Here is an 18,668-nt window from a genome sequence, read left to right as displayed (position 1 = left end):
ACGTGCAGACAATGTGAGGACTTATTCATAGTTGGAAGGCTGACCGCTCCCACTGTCGCAGATGTCCATTGAGCCTTTCAAGTGTATCTGCCTGTGTCTCGTAGCGAAGGATCCAGACGCCTTTTCTCTCCTGTGTTTGGCATCTCGTCATGTTCGGCTTGGTCACGTGGGGAGGGACCGTGTTTGAGGCAGAATTCTGCACAATTAATATTGCTTTTCCACTGTGTGTCTGGTTTAATTTGTAGGTGTGACCTTAACGTTGGTGCGCGGAGTGCGAGGTTGCAACATCGTGCCTTTGATGCTTTGTTCTTGGAATGTGGGTTTGCAACATTGCGACCTTGGCTGGTTGTTTCACCGGGCCCATTCTGCAGGATCAGCAACCAGACTCTTGCTCTGTTAATGTCCACGGGAGCTCTTGTTTGAGGCCTACTTGGGCCTGGTGCATAAGTGGTCCGTTTGGTGCATAGGTGCTTTATGTTATAGTAGCATATAGTTCCATGACCAGTATCGTGTCTTCATTATATTTCTTATGGTGGTAACTGGTTTCAAGAGAAGCGTGAGCAAGCTTTGTAGATGAGTTCATGACGCGTCTTGCGTTTCTGCATTCTGAAAGCCTATGTAAAAATAATAAAGATGCACGTCCGTGAATATGCCTGTCGCCTACGTCATAGCACTGAGTATATTCTTCGTGTAGATCGGTGTGGGAATGTCCAGTGTGTATATTTGTACAGATGTGCTTCCCGTTGTCTAGGTCGTCATGGCATCTCTAACGACGTGTAGATTTTAGTCTAGTTGGTCCGTGCCGCAGGTGTCGGCATGGCCAGTGCGGGCTGTTGGGCAGGCAGATGGACACATCCGTATGTTCCTGTACCAGGGTATTTGGTCGTCTGGTAAATTGACAAACTCTTCTCGTGGCGGGTGTCTGGGTCGTGACCCTCTAGGCCAAGCGCGAGAGGTGAAGGACGGGAGCCTGGTCTTCCATTCTCCCACTTCAGTACCCTGTGGAAATTGCGTGTGGAACTTCCCGCGAACACCCCTGAAATACACGTACCCTGCTCGCACGGGGCCAATCGCGTGTGGAACTTCCCGCGCACCCCTGAAATACACGTACCCTGCTGAAATCGCGTGTGGAACTTCCCGCGCACCCCAGAAATACACGTACCCTGCGGAAATCGCGTGTGGAACTTCCCGCGCACCCCTGAAATACGCGTACCCTGCTCGCACGGGGCCAATCGCATGTGGAACTTCCCGCGCACCCCAGTGATACACGTAGCCCGCTTGCCGTGCTGGTACAGGGTTAGCGCAGCCCTTTGCGCTGGATTGGGGATTTTGATGGCTTTTCCCTGCACGAGAGGCGTTCTTGGGGGCGTAACTGGCGCTGCTGCAGGGTCGCTGCGCCACTGTGCGCCACGGCTGGTTTTGGTGGCTGGAATCCATGAATACACTGTGCGCGGAAATGGATTTTAGCGCACGCGGCTGGCGCAGGGATTCGCACGCGCACACTGTGCGCCAACCGCGTGCGCCACTTGTGCGCTGAATTCTATGAATTACCCCCTTAGTGTCAATGGTGTTGTGCCTGGGCAATTCGTTTGTGGCAAGGGTCAGTTTGGAGGACTGAGATTCCACGTTTAATGCACACAGTTAGCCCTCATCAGAGAGCCAATAAGGCAGGGCCTCTGATGGGAAGATTTGTCCTTCGGCAACTTTTCCTCTATAGTTCCTATGAACACCCAATCTTGTTGCTATGTTTTTGCAACTGTTCCCACGTTTTGTGCGGAGGTAAAGCCTTCAGCTACACTTCCCCTGCCGTTTGCACATTTGTTATGGAGAACTGACCAGTCCTTCAGACTATCGGTACGGGGAAACTATGTTTCCCTTTTTACCTTTTCCATTTTTGTAATTTCTTAACAGCAGTGAAATGGGGATACAGTTGTATCACCCTAGAATTTAGCACTTGGGGTTTTTGCTTACTTTTACATCTGCCTAAAGAAAAGCTGGTGGCATATATATTATAGATATATTATTACCATTGTTGTATTATTGCTAGTGTGCACATTTGTGTTTACCGCGCATAGTTAATAAACGTCGCTAGTGCCCTAAAATGCACATGCCAGGAGATTTTCACTTGTTTATTGGCCATATTATAGTTTGGCCTCAATTTGGACTGCATATTGTCGGATGCAGTTGCCTCCTTTGCCCCTCTTGCAGTGACAGTTTGGCATTGTTATGTGGTACCTTTCTCTAGTGTGTTTGTTCATTCGCGTCAAGCAGAGTGAAGGCAGACGAGAAGGCGAGAAGGCTGCTGTCCTCGCTGTCTGCTGAGACTGCTGAGGTGTGATCAGGTGTGTGCCGTGAGCCGTTAACTGCGATCTGTGAACTGTGAGCCGGCGTAGGCAGTAAGAGCCTAGGGACAGTGCGGACATTGCGGGTGAGCATTTGCTACTCAACATGTAGTAGCATTTTTGGTTACCTGGTCAAGTATGGTGCCCCATTTGCACCGTTATTAGCGGTGTAGGTTTGTGCCTCTCTCCTGCCAAGGGATAAGACAGAGGGTCAGGGAACTCCAGTTGCCCATTGAATAACTAATGTATTGCGCACTGTCAGACTAGACTCATAGCCCTCTCCCTGTTTGGATCGCCATTGCAATTCAGCCACCAGTATTTTACTCCTGAGAATGCACGATCTGCGGAGTGAAAATATCCTGATGCCGTAATTAAGCAAACCAAACTATATCTCTGATGCAGATATTTCCTCAGTCATTTCACCATTTGGGATCTAACTCAGACCTCCTTATTGGGGGACATACAGAGGACTGAGGAGGAGCGGGTAACATCATGTGATATGGATGATTTGTCTGAGTTGCATGCAGTGGATATGCCTTCGGATTGCATTTCCAAATTTGATTCTGACTCTTCCTTCTTTGGTTCCTCTCCACCACCAAACCGATTCAGACGTCCTTCCTTGGCACCTTTGGGCACTAGCTTTTGTTGGAAAAGTCCTTCAGAGCAGACATTACTTGAAATTAACCAGGTGCTTTGCATTCTGGTTTTCCTCTATGAAGTACTTAAAACAGAAGTAAAAGCAAATTCAGTTGTTCTCAAATCATTACTATTCCAATTAGATAATAAGTTGCATGCAGCTGCTTAGTATTTTTGATTCCAACGTGAACTACACAAGGCGGTGGGGGCTCTGGAGTAGCCCAAACCTACAGCTGAAGACACTTACTGTGGGACGGAACCGGTAAAGGTGAATAGGCCACTTTATGACAGTGAGCAATCCATTAGGAATGTGACAGCAGATTATGTCTCTTCACCTTCGCTGCAAAGCTCTGAGAACCCTTCAGTTGATGTTCCAAAGGGTGCTTTGGCTTTAGAGAATGGTGTTGAGGTGATGTATGTTTCATCCTCCCTTACCACTATTGACCTTGAATTGGAAATAACGGATCCAGGTTTTGTTGTCCGACAGACCATCCTACGGCCAGTGACCTATACGGCCAGTGGAAAACAAGGGAATAAGAAAGCCCAGCAAGTTAGGAAGCTGAGAAATTGCTGTTCTTCTAAGGGGAATAGTAATTCCTCTAGACACTTTTCTTAATAAGCCAACTGTGAAGGACGTACTGTCGAAATCGACCATGAAAGTCAACCAAATGTCTAAGCCTAATCTGTTGTTTTAAACTCAGATCATAATGGAAAATCTAATCAGGATGTGGTGATCAAGCATGAATTTGCAAAATCCTGCTCTGTATTGACTCAGCAAATGATTGATGGTGCCTCACCTCAAGTCTCTGCAGGGGGTAAGATGAGATTGGAGCACCTGATAGCTTGTAACTCCCTTGAACTATTAGGTAAACTTCAATCCCTGTGTATAGTATATGAGGGTGGAAATCAATCAGATAATGATCCTATGGCTATAAGCACAGTGTAGCCTCCCTCCACACTTGGTCAGCTGGGGGTCACTGTGTTACCTGACGCAGTGAAGTTGGGGGCCACAGGTGAGCTAGTTCAGCAGGTTGATGGTGGTTTTTCAAAGTCAGTCACCTCTAAGCTTATGGGGGCGTGCCAACTCGGGAAACAGCTGTTTCAGAGGGAGGGTTCGACATCCCCTTGAAGGGGGAGGGTTGCAATGACTCCATGAATTGGTGAAACTATGAGCGGTTGCCTGTGGGACTGGCTGGAGGAAAAAATGGATGCAGGCAGCACATACTGCCAGTAATATGGATTTAAATAATAGGGCCTGTAGCTCTATGCGGAGAGATGAAGATTGTTAATTTGTTATCTTATTTGAAAGCCTTCTCTTTTAAAATGGATCTGTCATACTGAGGCGTACTGTGATTATTGATCTCCTCTCTGTGATACCCAGGCTTTCCGGAATTTCAACTGGTGATCTGTAGATGGTTGACTTCATCGACCGCCATAGGAGTGAGGGCTAGATTTGATCTCTTGGCTCTAGACTTGTATTTGAGCTGATTGTGAGGGAAAGGGAGAGTTTTCAGCTTAGATATCTCTCTCTATCGAGAGCGTGCTAAGGTGGTGAAAGGTCATGACAGAGATAATGCTCAGATGGCCGAAAATTCAATTTTTTAAGCTGAAAATTCAGACTTCCGAGGACACTAATAACTGGTCTTGGCTGCTGAAGGTGATACAGCAAAATCGATTTATTGCAAGGATGGAAGACTCTTTAAATTCAAATCTCAGTTTGCTCTCATGGAATACAAGGGAGCACATGCATTTATCCTCTAACCCTCACTTAGGTCGTAAATTCCAATCGTCTCTCATTATAGCACTACAAGAAATTTGGTTGACCAACTGCCATGCTTTAGATGGCTTCTATGTTTCCTGTGGGGGGGGGGGGAGTACTTGGTCGCACCTCTGGTGTTCTTCTAACTTGTGTCAAGTCTTCCAGTGTTATTTCAGTGATAGGGTCAAATGACATGATTTTCGGAATTTCTGCCATGCACATCAGATCCCTGCAAACAAACGGCTTGGAACTTTTGGTTTTGAATGTACATTGGCACGATGGGTTAGAGAACTTAGATGACACATTAGATTGCTTATTACAGTTTGTGTTTGACTGGAAATATGCATTTCAAGAGGGTCACATATTGCTGATGGGTGACTTAAACTATGATTGTATTCACCCTGAGTGTTTGGAAGATGTTTATAACAAGGGAGAGTGGAATAAGCACAAAAGGGCGAAGGGCAGGCGATGACAGTCCTGTTTGGGCAGTCTTGGTTTGTTTCTCCTGAACGACTGCAATTGTGCCCAAGGAACTGTACCCCCTACATGATCAAATGGGCTTATACATTCCACATTGGAGTATGTTTTTGCAGATGGTTGGATGGCAGCGAAATGTTCTAAATTTGATGTTATTCCTACCGCCCATAGTGATCACACCATGTTAGAGGTCTTCTTTCAGATTAACCAGTGTGAAGGGGAACAGCCTGTTGGGGGATCTGCCGATTTGTCAGTAAAGTTTGCAGGCAGTGGGAAAATTTGGAATATGGGTGCAGCCTTTACAGTAAATAATCAACTTACCAATCTTTTGAGATTGACTACGCAAGATTGGAAATTGTATACATTTGCTAAGAATAAGTTTGGCAGTTTTGTTAGATTACTTATGAAAAACGGCAGGGCCATTGGTAAGAACAGAAAAGCAGCTAAACCAGTCCGACATCTGCATATCTATAATGCAGCAAAAAAGGGAGAAAAGTCCAACTGTAAAGTGGGAACTAACTGGTCAGTCTAAATATAGACAAAAATTGATTTATTCCCACACAGAATTATTAAAACGGAATGAAGCACCAGTGTTTGGGCATCCTGGTCCAGTGGTCGAATTGTACGAAAAGAAGTAGTGGAACTCTGCTCCCTACTGGCCTGCACCGCTCCCCAAAGACCTCATCGCCGCGGCCCATCCCATGCACAATAAAAAACCCAAAACACATGTGCCTGCCCTTTAAGGAAACGTCTGTGCAGTGCACTGAACGTGCAAGTTTCAACTTGTTCCTACACTTTTATTTTAAAACAAAACCGTTCTGGAACTTTTTAAAAAAAATAAAAAAAATAAAAGTATAGGAACTGTGAAACTGAATTAAAAGAAGTATAGGAGCACCGCTCCCGACCGCACCCGCCCACTTCGACCACTGTCCTGGTCATGTTGCAATGTCAATAAATCACATTATTTAAAGTGTTCAGGCAATCCGAGGCAAATTAGTAAGTCTAAAGTAGAATGCTTTAGTTTATACAATGAACACTCAAAAAACATACAAGACAAAGGTGAAGCATAAAATGTTTACATGATTACATGCATGTGCAAAAACAACATCAAAGACATCAGTTGATTATAAATTGCCTAGTTCCATTGCTAAAGTAGGTCATGAAGGAAAACCGTTAAACTAAGTTACATGATGTAAAAACCTACAGAAATAGGTTCTAGGAAACATGAGTCAATGTGGCAACAACATACATGGCCAGAAAACATAAGCTAAGTAAACAATGGCTAGGGTCTACGCCAAAGACTTGAGAGAAGTGGAGTTGTGAAACGTGTATATATGAAGATGGCTTACGGCAGACTTGAATACTTGGAAACGCCTTCTTCAGGACCAAAAAGCCAATATTGGACCCTGTGGAACATGGATAAAACACAAACTCAGTCTAATGTACAAACACAATATTAGTCTAATATACAATAGCTTGAGCTTCAAAAATAAGGCATATAAGCCACGTATTGCGAGATACAGAGAAAGAAGGTGAAATATCACCAGAGAACAAGGAGATAATCAAGGTTCCACTGACTCCATCTAGGAACCATGCATCAAAGTGTGTAAAGGTCAACTGATAGTGAGGATCACTTGACAGGCATGATACCCAGAGGCCAGAAGTGAATATAAATGAATTTGGTCAAGCCCTCATGTCAATGTCCAGCTGAGAGTTATGGAAAGGTACCACTGAGAACAGAGGGAAGGGATGCTTACCAGTCCAGAGCTGTAAACATCTATTGCTGTCTCACATGGGAGGCTGGTAACCGCAAAATATGGTGTACGTGGGGGAATTCAGCAACCTCCTATCCTAATGATGGCTGTTAGACCACAAATAACAATAACTAATTAAGAGTTCAAATTAAACAAGGCAACACGTAATCAGCACTCCGGGTCTCCAATTAATGATACACAAGTTTATGAGACTTAAGAGGAACAGACTGGGACATACCTCGAGGGAGTGATGAACGTGAAATCAGTTTGCCTGTGACAATGAAACCAAAGCAATACACAAAATACACAAAATACACCTGAGTGGGGGCATTTATGATGAGAATATCGAGTCCCACTGTGTGTAGCATGGGTTTACACGTGCCACAAGAGATGAATTATAAAACGTATCCATCTACCATGATACAGGGTAACACTAACCTCTGATGCAAATAAATAAAGCACCGTCACAGCCTGGGGGAGGAAGGTCCTTCCAGTACATGAATGACAAAGCATTACATAGAGGTGCACCTAAAGGAGGGACTAACCGGGCGCTGTCGGGCACACAAATGGAAAAGGAAAGAGGGCTGGGATTGCTGATGCCTAACGCAGAGGAGCACAGGGAATAGGGTGACTGAATGATAGGAGAAACCGCCAGCTAATTTACAACCACGGCTAAATGGTTGTAAGGGAGATGAAAAAGTGGGGCTACCAAATTGAGGTTGTTGCCTATAGAGAGACAATTAAAGCCAAAACTGAAGAACAGCCAACAGTAGAAATGATGCAAACATTACTATATAAGCAATGCATCTGGTCAGCTAAATATCCATCTAGCTTCTTTGGTGGCTAGTAGGTTTTGTGCATTTGTCACAGTGTCAAGAACCCAGCAGGTAATGTCATCGGCTGAATGGCCGAATTCCATGAAATGACATACCATGAGGGCTGTAACATTTCTGCATCTCATGCAGGAACGGTGTCCAGTGATTCTACTGTGTACGGGTCATGTTATTTTTACTGACATACCTGAGGCCACACAGGCATTCAATGCAATACATTGCCCACAGCGTTTTACAATGTGTATGCTGGTGGTTGGTTGTCAGCTATCTCAAATGGTTTGACCTTTTTGCTAAATTTACAAAGAGAACACAAACCACATGGAAAGTGTCATGTGAGTGGTCTGAGGTCCCAGCTTGTAGTAGTAGACCTCTTGACTTTGGGTTTGGCATGTACTAGCTGCTCCCTCAGGTTTTTCTGGCATTTAAATGCAAACATTGGTGGAGGCTCTTTTGGTAAATTAAGTTGCACCATGGGCCAAAACTTGTAAATCAACTTTCTTACTGAGAATGTGTCTGGGCTAAAAGTAAGCACACATACCAATTTGTCTTGTTTAAGGTTGTGTGTGGGTTGAAACAGAGTCTCACTTGGGGTAAATTGGGCTCTTTTCAGAACTGGTAAATAGCAAAAACAAATGAGGCGCAAAATGAGATCGCTACAGAGATGTATGAACATTCCTCTGTCTGAATAGAATGTACTGATTAAAAACTACGACAAGAATATAAGAACTGGCTGCTCCAAAAACACTCCAGGAGGGTACAAGTGGATGCAGAGCTAATGCTCCAAGATATAAAGAATAAGGATTATAAGGCATTTTGGAGATTATTAACGATGTCGATAGGATCCAGCCACATGCTGTATTGGTATCCACCTGGGTATCTCACCTCAGTTCCATATCTGCTGATCAGTCGGTCAGTGAATTGGGACTACTTTCCATCTTGGATAATAACTGTGAATAGTACCTGGAGGATTTTGGGGAGGAGAGAGTTCCGAAGGTCCTAGTTAAAATGACGTTTTCGCCTGCACCGGCCCCTAATGTCAACTCTACTTAAGATTATCATGGTTACGGTGCTATTTCTTGCCTTGTGGTCAATGGTTTATGTAGTCCCAATATAAAAAAGTGGAGAAAGATCTAGTTTCTTGAATTATTGTCCCATTGTGATTCTGGATGCGGACAGCAAGGTGTTTGCTTCCATATTGCTGTCACATCTAGACTCATGGGTGGCCGATATTGGGAGACTAGGGAAGTGCCAAACAGGGTCTAGGTGAGATATGGGAACATCGCTGAATGGTTTGATAGTGAACAGTTTACAACATCCAGCTTGGAGAGGGAAATAAAACTTTATGTATATCGCCTCTTGTGACCTTACTGCTGTGTTTTATGTAGTGGATTGCTCCCATCTCTTGCTTAAAATACACTCATGGGTTATCCCATCAGGCTTATTAAAATTAATTATGGCCCTTTATTTCAACACTAATATGCAAGTTCACCTGAACCAATCGGGAGGTCTTTCCTGGAATATTCCGACTGCCTGTGGGGTCAGGCAAGGATGTACCATGGATCCTTGCCTGTTCAACTTACATTTGGCAGACATCAATTACTATTTAAACCCTTTTGCTTTTGCTTCTCCAAAACTCAATATATTTAGATCAAGTTGGTTGGCCTATGCTGATGAATATTTATTATTCGACTGCACACCACTTTGTCATCAATGTTTCATTAATGCATTTGTGAGATACGTTGAGATTCATGCACTTAAGTTCAACCTCCATAAAACGAAAGTGATACAATTTACTAAATCCAGGAATAAATGTAGATTTTGCTTGAAGATCATGGATGTGCCGATCACGAATGTGAATTTGTTGACTTATATTGGGTTTCTGGTCAATTATAAACCCAGTTTGGTAAGTTTGCATTTGTGGTTTAAAGATCATGCCCATCGCATGGCTAGCCAACTGGCCAAAGTAGACTTGAAAAATTGTAGATTTTCTCTGAAGCCTGTGATCCAATACTATGAAGATAAAATAGTGCCCACACTGCTCTATGGTATAGAGACTTATCCTGTAAGTATGTTGGATTATTTACCTTCTAGCTTACTTCTAGCTTACTTCTACCTTACTTCTTCCTTACTTATACCTTACTACCGAGGTGCCTTCCCAATGATGCCGTAAGAACAAACTAGGATTTTTCTCATTAAGAGCAAGGGCACAATGGGGATTCTCAGCAATGTTACGTAACATTGTATGGCCAACTGCAAGGTCTCTCCTGCCGATTTGGTAATTTGTTAGGGTATTGTGAAACTTCAAAACATTGGTTAATCGGATGCATAGTAGGGCTGCAAACCTGATTCTTTTAAAAACTTTACATTTAACTGCAATGATAGAGGACAAGCAATTTTGGTTTCTCTGTTTATCAGGGCGAACTACCTAAATTGTAAATGCTGTTACTGGTTTTATAAAATCCTTGAATGTGAATTCACAGTATTAATAGATCCTGCTATCAATTTATAAACTTCAGGTATATTTTTAATATGTAGATGAATGACAGTAATACAGGTTTTTCTATTGAATCATGTTCTAGGAAAGTTTACGCTGTTTTGAATTGTATTTTATAAAGTGTAAATGTATTTTTAACCATACAATAAAAAAAATAAAAAAAAACATAATTTGGCCTTCTTCCTGCCTTGCCAGGTCAGGAAATGCCATGTGCCAAATGCACTTACCTGGGAAAGCTGTTGCTTGCACGGGCTAGTACTGACTTTGTGTGTGTGCGGCCCAGAAAGGGGTTGGGACTGTCTGGTCCCATTCCACCTCCATGGAGCCAGAGAGTCTAGGTGTGGGGCATGAGTGATACAGTAGTTGTCCCTAATTGGACAACTACTGGCTGTTTGAATCGTGCAGATCCTTACCATTGGTGGGCTTGGACTTCCTTTCAGACTGTGTTTTGAATAAGAAGAAGACCATTACAGCAATTTATTTTAGATCAGCATTGGAGCCAAGAACCCTCGTAGACAAACAGCCAACTGAAGATCTGAAGAACACTCCTGAAGTGGCCTGCCATCCTTTCCTGCATTTGGCCCGGTGAAGCCTGTTGAACTACCTGATCTCTGAAGATCCTGAGCTGTGCTTTTGCCCTTGGACTAGTGATGCCAACTAGTCTCAATGCATTCTCGATTATCTAGCCACCCAGAGCAACTAGTCTCAATGCATTCTCGATTATCTAGCCACCCAGAGCCTTCGGAAGAGTCCATGGACCAACCTGTGGTCTGACCTGCTCTCTTCTGTGCTACCTCACCAGAAGTGTTGCCTTTCTATGGTTGCACCCCACACTTTGGTAGTCGCCAGCTTGTGGCACGACTCTCTGTCTCACTGAATTTTAGCATCCCAGCATCAATGAATCCAGTACTACAGAAGCTTCTTCAACCGTGACTGGAAGGACACCTGCCATCATGTTTGTGCAGTGGCTGTTGCTTGAATTTCCCTTACCCAATCCTGTGAAGTGTCTTGAAGAGGCCTGCATTGGTGAATCTTGCATTTCTCCACCACCAGGGGATTGCATCTTGCACCTGGACTCGACTGGAAGAATCCTTGCACCCGCAAATTAAATATGCCTCTGAAAGGTGTATAGTCTTGAAATCTATTTGAGTTGTTAAACAGTCAATGACGCGCGGTTCAGTGTTGTGTAGTTTCCCATTCTGGGTTTAGTACTGAGCATATGGTCAACACGAAATTGGGGGAGTACAAGAGAAGACTCTCATATTTATTAGCCCGGGATACAGACATATGTTGTGTTTTAGTTTTCAGTAGTAGGGAGAATGTAGGACTGCAACCTCTAGATAAGATCCTAATAGAATATTATCACACCATTCCACCAGCAGTACAGCTGCCGCGACTGATGTTAGATAGGGCTCATTCCAGCAGCAGCATGGTCTAGCTCTTTACCGTAGTAGGCTATCCGTTTATGGTGTACGCCATTGTTCTGTACCAGGACGGTAGGGCAAAACCATTTATTTTGTGAAAGCATGATGTGAACCCTTTCTTGTAATCAGGAAGCTTTAATGCAGGTACACAGGCTAAACTATTCTTTATTATAACAAAGGCGTCTTTGGCCTCTGGAGTCCACTGTAGAGGTGCTATGGTGTTCACTTGGATGTATTGTTGTAGGGGTTTGACGATCTCATCATACCCTAGGATAGGGGCATACCAAATAGTAGATTTAAGTATACATCTGAACACTTAATAGTTGGACAAGGAGACAAATACAGAGTCAAATAGTTGCCTTTTTAATAATTAAAGTTATGCAGACAAGAAAACATTTTTGGGACTCATCATGTGTTGGGGAATGGGGATTTACCGTCATACCGCTACTCGTGGACCAGCGCTGATAGTGCTGGACCGAGAAGCGGTGACGCTATTTGCATTGGCCGTGATGAGACCCTTTGTAAATTAAAAACACACTTTTAAATATGTATATACAGTCTTTAGTGCTTTTCTTTGTTGTTTACTCAAGAGGTTTATGTAAATCATGAAATAAAATAAACTGTTCAATAAGAACACAGTTTGTATTTCTGTGCATTCAAAGGTGTCTCTTGTTGGTGAGGTCCCAAGTTATAAAGACAAACCCAAAGTACAGTATGCATGTATGCAATTACTGTGATGGGAGACTGGGATCCATCTACTTGTGCTTTCAAATGTGCCTTTTGGGCCATCAGTAGCCTTCTGGCCCCAGCAAGGCATTGAAACACAAAAGGAGTTATCACCTCAATTAGCACCCTGCTGACTGCTGAAGTGCGACGGAATACAAACCGTTGAAATGCAGAAGCCATGATTTCTACCTGTGGTACTGAGTGGGGATGAGGCATTTGAAAAATGTGTTTTCATTAAGAGATAGTATTTCTCTTACTTTTTGGGTGGGGAATGTTAGTGGTGATTTGGGGCATGGTAAAATAAACCAGACATATATATATAGGGAATGCTGAGTTCTCCATGGTTCTTGGCTGAACCTATCGGCAAGGGACAGTGCCGATTTCCAGATCTATAATTGTCATGTGCATGTTTATTTGATTTGTTTGTTTGACCGGTACATCCATTTGGTCCAATATTTCTAAATTATAAACTTGTATCTATTTAGACACTAGTGTCTTTATTACACATATATCCCTCTTTGTTAACTCTCTAATGTTGGGAGGAATATTTCTGCTGCCATAGACTGGGGCATTTTGGTTCAAACGAAAACAGACACGTTCTTCAGTAACATCTCTCAATTTGACTCAATTCCATGTAACTCATTTTTGTAACATGAGAAAGCGTGAGGTCATGAATCGTAACCTATTTCGATATTAGAAGCACATCTGTGCCGGAGTCACACTTCCCACTGAGCCGTCTTACTTGCTTTATAACCTTAGCTTCTAGGATAAATACTGCTTCTTTCCTGCAGGCACACTACCTAATCAGCTAGTTTACTCAGGATTTGGTACTTCTGTAACAGCTATATTAATACACTTAATTATTTGGATTGGGAATTGGAGGGATTGGAACCTGTAACTTTCATATTTCTCACACAGGTCATCAGCCCCTAATTTAAATACCATTTTCCAATAGCGACTTCATAAACAATTGCTCCAGCTCAACCGTTTTCAGCTGAAAAATACAGGGGAGATCATAGATACATTCAAAATATCGAGAGGTTTCATTCAGCACTGCCCTCACTTCAAAGCACCCGATAAAAGGCTGGCTGTTGCACTTTCACACCTCAGCTCTGCCTGTACTCAATCAAAAAAGTGGGAGCAGCATTTGTGTGTTTATCCTTTTGAAGGATAGACATGACATGCCTGAATGATTCTAGGCATGCAGACAAAGCAAAGCTTAATGTATTTTGTAGGGGAAACTATTCAGCTTCGAGTCATAATTAAGTATTCGACCAAAGCCGAATATCTCATTTTCAGCAGGAAATCATCGGAATACTTACTTAACCCAAATATCGGTACACCCCTATCAAGGATTCACCGTCAGAAGCCCCTAACCACACCCAAACATGCTCTTGTTTGTGTGATAGAGGTGTTGAGATTTTGTGAACTGCCTCCTTTCTGGAGAAACCTACCAATCAGATACCTCGAGTAACATTGTGTCCCAAATATCGGCTCCTGGTTAACATAACTGCAATTTAGTCTCTGATGCTGTGTTTTATTTTCATCAGGAGCGGTCAGTATGTCTTGTATGCTGGTGAGGTGATTAACAACTCATCCACATACTGAACCAAAACTCGTCCAAATGATTATGTTACAGCGCACAAAACCCTCGGGTATCTTGGCACTAGTTTCATTGGGGTGCATTAGTTAAATACATTAGTTACATTGGGTTGCAGGGTTACAGGTTACATTACTTGAAAATAGGTGCATGAAAGTTACTTTTTGCAATAGAGAAGAAGTTAAAAGAGGGGGTTAATGGCACAGGAGGATGCAATAGTCTTAGTTGGGGTATAGTCAGTTGAACAGCACATCTTCAGGTTTCTGCGGAATGTCCAGTAGGCCTGTTCTTTTCTAAGAGTAAGTGGCAGATTGTTCTAAAGTTTGGCTGCCATGACTAGGAAGCTATTGCACCCTGCTGAGAGGCGGTTGAACTTGGGGGTCTTCAGGAGGTGAGAGTTGGATGACCTCAGAGGGCGGGTAGGGGTGTATTTCTCTACACACAGTGACAAGTAGGTCGGGCATTGCTAGAGAGACAACAGTGGACCAGGGATAATGTTTTGAATGGAATCCATTACCAGATGGGCAACCAGTGTGTAGCTCTCCTGACTTCCGAGATATGGTCCGATTTGGAGACCCAATGGATTCTCACAGTGCATTATTCTGAATCGTCTGGAGTTTACTTAGGTTGCATTCGGATGTGTCAGTAAGTAAGGTGCTGCAATAATAGAGCTTGGCTCCAGTGAATGCTCTTGCTATTATAAGGTGGTTAGGAGTTGAGAGGAATGGCCTGCTGGCATGATGCGGTTTGGCTGTGTAGGCCGCCGCTGATGCGATTGAGTTCACATGCCGTGAGAATTTGAGATTGGCATCCAGGTAAACCCCAAGAGTTTTGGCAGTGATGGAGGTGGTGATGCGGTTACCATTAATGGTGAATTCTTTGTAGGTTGGATCAATGTTCGTCGTTGAGAGAACATTGGTGGGAGGCCATCCAATTTTGAATGAGCTCATAGACAGCCTATATGGTTGCTATTGGGTTTGGCAGACAAGTTCTTCATGAAGACACAGGAGGACCTGTCGGCTTAGAAGCATCTCAACCAGTCGGAGGTTGGTGGTGAGAAGTTAGCTGTTGAAGTGAGGTGGGAACAGAGAATTTGGTGGTCCACCAAGTTGAATGCTGCAGAGAGGTCTAGCATCATTAGGAGGGCCGATTTGCCAGTGTCTTTGATGGCATCGATTTGTATTTTCAAATCTAGTTTGGCTGTTTCAGTTCCTTGCTTGGGGCGGAACCCTGATTGGCGAGTGCCTAGAATATGGTTTTCTAGATGTTGTTGGACGCGGGTGTAGGCAACAGCATCCAGGATGTTCAGGAGGTAGGGAACTGTGGTAATGGGGTGGTAGTTTTTTGGGATGGATGGGTCTAGGGAAGGTTTAATGAGTAGCAATAAGACCCATGCTTCCTTCAGGGAAGTTGGCACTGAGTTGGTGGAGAAGGATGCATTGATAATGGGTGTGAAGAGAATATGAGTGTCTCGGCACAGTCTTTGATGATAGACGTGATGGTTTGAGGCTCTTGAGGATCCTGGAGATGTCCATGTCTGAGACGGGGTAGAAGCTGAATGGGGTGCTTGAGTGGGACCATGATGGGATCAGTACTTTTGGCAGTGGTGGTTTGGTGAGCATAGTAAGTTGTGATATTTTTTTTGAGGGAGTTGATCTTTGCAGTTGGGCGTCTTGGACTTTTTTGCACCAGGTGCTGTTTACTGTCTGGTGTAGCTGGGGGAGAGGGGAATTCTAGTTCTCTGAGGATGGTGAACAGTTCCCGGGAGTTGGATTAAGCATTGCTAATTCTAGAATTGTATCTGTTGTCTTTGGCGGTGTGGATTTCCATTTTGTAGTTTTTGGAAAGGGAGGAGAAAAATGCTTTGGAGACAGGGGAGGGTTCCTCTATCCAGGCTACCTCTGCGATGTGCTTATTGGCGCAGATATCAAGGAGCTCAGTTTTTGGAGCAGAGAGTGGTGGACTCTGTGTGCCCCTGGTGCAAGCTGGTCCAGGTGACTGCCTCTCTCTATGCAAAAATGCAAACAAGTACTGACTATCATTATCATAGTACTAACAGAGACTGATTAAATGCTGAATATCCTATCAGAGGCAGAGAAAAATGCTGAGCATGAGTCCACTACTGTAAAGTGTATGGCATCTGGTGGAAAGCATGACAGTACTGTGGCTGGATTTGGTACTAAAGAGAATGAAGGGATGAAAACTGCATTGCCTGCTCTTAAATCCTAGACAACATGGTAGGTGCTATTCCCTGGCTTTTTGACCAGAAATATCGAAGTGTTACATTGGCTGGTAGTGGGGACAATTATATCATGACTAAAGAGTGCTTCAATAACAGGGGTAATTCCCTACTCTGCTTCAGGCTTTAAGGGGCACTTGAAGAATTCAGGGCAGCTTATTATAGGGATAGAACGTTATACTGACCGGTTCTGCTGTGTGGATGTATCCTACCTCATAATCGTATGGCAACCACAGAGTGACAGGTATGGAAATAGCCAAATCTTTTAATAGGCCATTCTCCTTCACATGGCTCTTCCTCCTCAGGGTCTATATGGAGTGATGCCAAGAATGCTTCTGCGTTAGTTTTTGGGAAGCTTAAGATCACCCCATCCGGGGTACAAAAGATGCTGCACCTGACTTTGAACAATAAGTCTCTGCCCAGCAAATGTACTGGTGCTGAGGGACTTAAAAGGAAGACGTGTGTTGAAAATAAGTGCTTGTGTGATCGTGAGCAGGTCTGTAACTGGGGGTACGACTGGAGTTTTGGATATGCCTACAGATTTAAACGTCTCTGAGGATAACTGACACATTAGGTAGTGGTGAACAAAAATCCTTTTGGCGAAATGGATTTTATAAAATTCACCAACTATTCCATTCCACCCTATGTGTAATCTTCCACCTTTTATGCTGCACTTGTGGATTTTTTTCTTTGTGGCAGAAATGTCATTTTCCTACAAAATGTCTTTTTTGTGTGGCCCAAAACATACAAAAAAAGACATTTCGGGGAAAAGCTAAATTTAAAGAAGCAAAACACTCTTTCCCACCATAAATTGTGTGTTTGAAAAATGATATTTGCATAAAATGGTAATTTCGGGTGGGAAAGGCCCCAACTGGACAATTCCACTCTGCTAGCAAAATTGCACATCAACACCTACTACTAGGTAAGGTTTTGATATTCCGTCTCGGCTGCATTGTGAATATGGGCACTCCTGGTTAATCAGTATTAACTGTCCATTGGAGCTATATCGCCAGGGTGTTGTAAGAATGGGTCTTGGTCACTCTAAGGAATGAGAGGAGGTTTGTAGGCAAACGATGATGCATTCACATTTGGAGTTGAGGCTCCCGAATTTGCTTCAGGGAAAGTGGTAGAATTGTTAGTTGGAGGACTTCCAGCATTTCTCGGAACTTGATTACCCTAAAAATACCTAATGGGTCTATATGGCCACTCATTATTCCAGTGGCCTTCCAGTGTAAAGTAATTACCGACTAAAGAGTTTGCTTGTGGCCCCCAGGTGGTCCAGGTGGTCCTTGTGGACTCCATTGTTCCTGGGGCCCCCATTTTCTCTGCTGATCATGCTGGCTCCACTGTCTCTGTTTATCCACCTGTCCTGTGTAGCCCATTGTTTCTCCCCCTAAACCCATCTGTCATGGGGGTATGATGGTGCATTTAAGACCAGTGGCACACAAGGCCACGCCTGTCTGTTCCCAAGTGACAGCGAACTTATACAATAAGAAAACTAGAGTATGGTGTAATTTTGTATATGCTGTGGCCGTGTAAAATGTAACACAAGTAGGATATAGTTGTTTGCCCCACTGTAGGGAGGGTGAGGTTGCTGAATACACAGAGAGGGAACATAGTGAATGGCACTATGTATAGTTAGGTAGGGTGCACATATGAAGCAACATTATAAATAACAAGAGAAGTACAATTCTTTCCCTTTGCAAAGCACGCACATCACATGATTAAAAAATACAGCATTGCAGTTTGAATAGCTTAATAGGGATTTTTGTTGGTTCATGATGTTGTCCAGACTGAGGCTGAGAGAAAAGGAAGGCTAGCTGAAACTGCATAAATAGGCCTTTTCCATACGTCCAGCTTAGACAAGCAATAATTGAGTTTGTTTTGTTGCTAGGTGCACATAGTAACATTGCCAATATTGCTCTAGCAAGATGCATCCACAACGCCTCCAATGGTGAAAGCAGTTCAATGCACACATGAAGAACACATTAACAGGTTGAATACATTGACGGCAAAAAGTCTCATACACTGGCCTGACACTAAAATGAATAAGCTACATACATCATGACCCAATTAGATCAAACACCTGTAAACAGCAGTTTGCGTCAAAGAGAGTAGGGGATAAGCTGTTCAAGGTTGAGCAAACTATCTGGCATGTTGGGGCCCAGTGTGAGATAATGAGATGGGAGTGAGTTTGATAGTTCTTTGGACAAGGCAACATTTCTATCTCTCCTTTCCCACCAAAGTTAATTGGACTATTGTGGATAATTGTAACACTCAAGGCCACAGCAGTAACAGGCACCAATATTTTGAAGATGTCAGCAGGTTGTGGTGCCAACCAATTACAGCACAGTCCGATGATGTCCGGGACATGATTCCTCACA

The 18,668-nt window shown here is 43.5% G+C and overlaps 1 protein-coding gene across 1 annotated transcript in view; it reads right to left on the bottom strand.

The window, feature by feature from the left end:
• Nucleotides 1–6,616, bottom strand: part of LOC138504705 (uncharacterized) — a 581,301-nt gene extending 574,685 nt beyond the window's left edge. Inside the window, exon 1 of the mRNA XM_069625257.1 lies at nt 6,564–6,616. The gene's annotated coding sequence lies outside the window, so the exon portion shown is untranslated. The remainder of the gene's footprint in view (nt 1–6,563) is intronic.
• Between the last annotated feature and the right edge of the window lie 12,052 nt (nt 6,617–18,668).

The sequence above is a fragment of the Ambystoma mexicanum genome, chromosome 11 (genome assembly GCF_040938575.1).
Source record: "Ambystoma mexicanum isolate Mex_15411 chromosome 11, UKY_AmexF1_1, whole genome shotgun sequence".
NCBI classification, from domain to species: domain Eukaryota; kingdom Metazoa; phylum Chordata; class Amphibia; order Caudata; family Ambystomatidae; genus Ambystoma; species Ambystoma mexicanum.
The sequence above is the reverse complement of the archived record's forward strand: the minus strand, read 5'-3'. Positions and strand labels throughout refer to the sequence as shown.